Consider the following 4,358-nt stretch of genomic DNA (forward strand, 5'->3'; position numbering starts at 1 on the left):
GAGCCTACTCAAACTAATGTCTGTCATGTCGGTGATGCCATTCAACCATCTCATCCTCTGTCATCCCCTTCTCCTCCCACCTTCAATCTTTCCCAGCATCAGGGTCTTTTCCAATGAGTTGGTTCTTCACATTAGGTGGCCAAAGTATTGGAGTTTCAACTTCAGCATCAGTCCTTTTATTTTTATGTTATTTTCATTTTTGCCATTGTGTTTTGTTTTCATTTCATTTTTATTTTTCTATGATATTTTTATTCTCCTAATATTATTTTACTTTTTATTCTTTGTTATGCTTCTCTTTTTTGTTCATTGTCTGTGTTTTATTTTTATTACAGTTGTTGGTTTCCTCTTTAGATATTTTGTGATGTCCTGTTTGTTTGTTTTTTTTTTAATTTTGTTTCTATATTCTTTTTTATCTTTGTTTTTCTCATTGTCATTTCTGTTTTATATTTTGATTTTTGGGGCATGAGCATATGGAATCTTAGGTCCCCAACTAAGAATCAAACTCACATCCCCTGCATTGGAAGGTGAAGTCTTAAATGCTAGACCACCAGGGAAATCTCAGTTTGTTTTTTTATTGTTTTCTTTCTTGCTTTCTGATCAGGTTAGCTTTGCTTTTATTGTTGGTTTTGGGTTTTAGGGCATGTTTGTTTGGGTGTCTTCTTGTTCTTTTTCTTCCTAGGATTTTTGTTAGTGGTGGTTGGTTTAATTTCGTTTGTTTGGATTTGTTTTTGTTATTTGTCTAAGGTTTTATTTGTCTGTTTGTTATCCTTTCTTTGTTTGTATGTTTGGTTTTGTTCTTATTATTTGCCTTGGGTTTTGTTTGCCTGTTTTTATTTCATTTTATTTTGTTTTCTTTGCTGCATCATGTTTGGGTATTCAATGCCAGGCCAGAGGTTGGGCTGAGCTGCTGCAGTGAGAGTGCGGAGTCCAAACTGCTGGACTACCAGAGATATTCAGGCTCCAGGAAATATTAATTTATGTGAGCTCTCTCAGCTGTCCTCATCTCAGGGCCAAGACCCTGCTCCAACCAACTGCCAGAAAGCTCCAATGCTGGAGTCCTCAGGCCAAACTACCAGCAAGACAGGAACAGAGCTGCATCCATCAACAAAAATGAGAAGAGAGAAATATGTTACAGACAAAAACAGCAAGGCAAAAACCTGCAAAATCAAATGAATAGAAAGGAAATAGGTAATCTACCTGAAAAAAAATTCAGAGTAAAGATAGTAAAGATGATCCAAAACTTCAGAAACAGAATGCAGGCATGGATCAAGACAATAAATTTTTTTTTTTTTTTTTTTTAATTTTATTTTATTTTTTAACTTTACAATATTGTATTGGTTTTGCCATATATCAAAATGAATCCACCACAGGTATATATGTGTTCCCCATCCTGAGCCCTCCTCCGTCCTCCCTCCCCATACCATCCCTCTGGGAAGACAATAAATGTTTAAAGGAACTAGAAGAACTATAGAACAAACAAACAGTGATGAACAACACAATAACTGAAATGAAAAATACACTAGAAGGAATAAATAGCAGAATAACTGAGGCAGAAAAATGAATAAATGAGCTGAAAGACAGTTGTTATTGCTGTTGTTTAGTCACTAAGTCATGTCTGACTCTATGCAACCCCATGGACTATATGTAACCCATCAGGCCCCTCTGTCCATGGGATTCCCCAGGCAAGAAAACTGGAATAGTTTGCCATTTCCTTCTCCAGGGGATCTTTCTAATGCAGGGATCAAACAGGAATCTCCTGAATTGGCAAGCAGATTCTTTACCGCCAAGCCACAAGGGAAACCCCAAGCTGAAAGACAGAATAGTGGAAATAATTACTGAGCGGCAGAATAAGAAAAAATGAAATAAGGACAGCCTCAGAAACCTCTGGGGCAACAATAAACACACTATTATTCAAATTATAGGGGTCCCAGAAGAAGAGAAAGAGAAAGGGTCTAAGAAAAGATTTGAAGAGATTACGTTAGAAAACCTCCCTAACATGGGAAAGGAAATAATCAAGTCAAAGAAGTGCAATCAATGTAGGCTAAACTAAGGAGAAATATGCTAAGACACATATAAATCAAACTAACAAGAATTAAATTCAAAGAAAAAATAATAAAAGCAGCAAGTGAAAAGCAATAGGTAACATTCAAGAGAACCCCATAATGTTAACAACTGATTTTTCAGCAGAAACTCTGCAATCCAGAAGGGAGTGACAATATATATTTACAGTGATGAAAGGGGAAAACCTACAGTTAAGATTATCCAGAAAGGATCTCATTCAGATTTGACAGAGAAATCAAGAGTCTTTACCACAAGCAAAAATTAAGAGAATTCAGCACCATCAAACCAGCTTTACAACAAATGCTAATGGAACTACTCCAGGTGAGAAACAAAGAGAAGAAAGATAACTATAAAAACAAATTCAAAACAATTAAGAAAATGGTAATAGCTCCTCCTCTTTTCTCTTCTCCGCCATCCTATGTGCGGTTGAATTCTCTCCTCACCATGTCTTCTCACAAGACTTTCAGGATCAAGCAATTCCTGGCCAAGAAACAAAAGCAGAATCGTCCCATTCCTCAATGGATTCGAATGAAAACTGGCAATAAAATCAGGTACAACTCCAAGAGAAGACATTGGAGAAGAACCAAGCTGGGTCTATAAGAAGCAAGCTGGGTCTATAAGAAGTGGTCCACATGTTAAGACCACTTTTTTAAGCAGCCAAATCACAATGAAAACATCACTACTGTAATGCTTGGCCCATGGTGTTATTTCCTCAAAACATCACTACTGTAATGCTTGGCCCATGATGTTATTTCCTCACTATCAGTCTGAGACCCAGTAATAAATATAAAACGTTGGAATTGTAAAAAAAAAAAAAAGAAAGAAAGAAAATGGTAATAGGAGCATACACGTCGATAATTACTTTAAATGTAAATGGATTATGTGCTCCAAACAAAAGATACAAACTGGCTGAATGGATACAAAACAAGATCTGTATCTATACTGTCTACAAAAGATATAGTTCAGACCTAGGGACACATACAGACTGAAAGTGATGAGAGTCAGTTCCTAGGCAGGTTGATAAGGAGTCTAGAGGTCCCCAAGGAGAGAGGGGTCTGGAATTCTCAAGGAGGAAGAAAGGACAAACTTTTTTTCTTTCTCCACATTCCTTAGGATTATATAACAATAATGTATCTTGCCTAAGGACAGTCTCTGGATTAAACCTTCTGTTATCTTAAAATGTAAATTATGGGAGTAGGTCTGATGAGGTCTTTACAACCTCCAGACATTCTTTGGATTATATAACTTCATTGTTAACACTAGCAAGCGGGTACTTTTTCTGCCCCCTTCTGATGCCTATGTCAGAAGCTTTCTCTATCTCCTTTATACTTTAATAAAACTTTATTACACAAAAGCTCTGAGCGATCAAGCCTCGTCTCTGGCCCCAGATTGAATTCTTCTCCTCTGGGGGCCAAGAATCCCGGTGTCTTCGCGTGATTCAACAACAACCTTTCATCTTGGGGGCTCGTCCGGGATCATTCAGGACAAAGTAAGGATGCTTGGAGCTTTAGTTCTTTGTTCTCAGAAAACACGTTTTCTGCTGTGCTTTACTAACTCTACCGTGTGCTTGTGTGAATGAATGACAGGCCCTGCGTGAAGCAAGTAAGGAGCCCTGCTCTGCGGTTTCACGGTGATCTCATACGGCTTATGGCAGAAACCTGTTGGGGGTTTATACCGACCTGCCGATGCCAAGAGGCACCCAATGTCTCCACAGGGAACTGACCAGAAATGGGCAAAGCGTGTGGACCGAACCCTCCTTTCTCGGTCAAACTTTTTGGTCTCTTTGACCATTTCATAAATCCTTGGGAATTAGAAGTACTAACCTAATCTATTGGATCATAGACTTTCAAGGGACTTGTGATCTATACTGTTATTGTATACTGTGGCTTAGGTCCAAAACTTGAATTGGTAGTCAAGAAAGCGCCTAGCCTCGCTAGGAATCGAAAGTTCAGAAGCTAGATGGAGCTCTAGCTCCAAGAGCATCTCTGAGGTTAAAGGTTACTCAGATTGGGACTGAGATGGGTTTTTTCCTTTGGTAACGCCAGCTCTTAGTGGATCAGAGGAGGCTATTATACTGGTGTGGCATTACCTGGAAAGAACATCTCAGTTTTATGTTCGTGTCTGTCTTATTGTGGTCAGGAAATACTCAGAGTCATGCACAGGCACTCAGGTGACGAATGTTTCCCCTAGTAGTCTTAGCTTGGGAGGCATTCTGGAAGGTTACTCTGATTGCACCCTGGGTGACATCAGAGGCAAGCAAGGTTAAGGGTGAAGAGCTGGACGTCAAGTAGGGATGC

General features: G+C 38.8%; 1 non-coding gene across 1 annotated transcript; it reads left to right on the forward strand.

Annotated features, from left to right (window-relative positions):
- The first annotated feature begins 2,456 nt into the window (after window positions 1–2,456).
- LOC102280311 (large ribosomal subunit protein eL39) lies at window positions 2,457–2,696 on the forward strand. The gene has a single exon (XR_001351512.2). It is a non-coding gene; the product is annotated as a large ribosomal subunit protein eL39 (transcript).
- The last annotated feature ends 1,662 nt before the right edge of the window (window positions 2,697–4,358 follow it).

Source organism: Bos mutus, chromosome X (assembly GCF_027580195.1).
Source record: "Bos mutus isolate GX-2022 chromosome X, NWIPB_WYAK_1.1, whole genome shotgun sequence".
NCBI classification, from domain to species: domain Eukaryota; kingdom Metazoa; phylum Chordata; class Mammalia; order Artiodactyla; family Bovidae; genus Bos; species Bos mutus.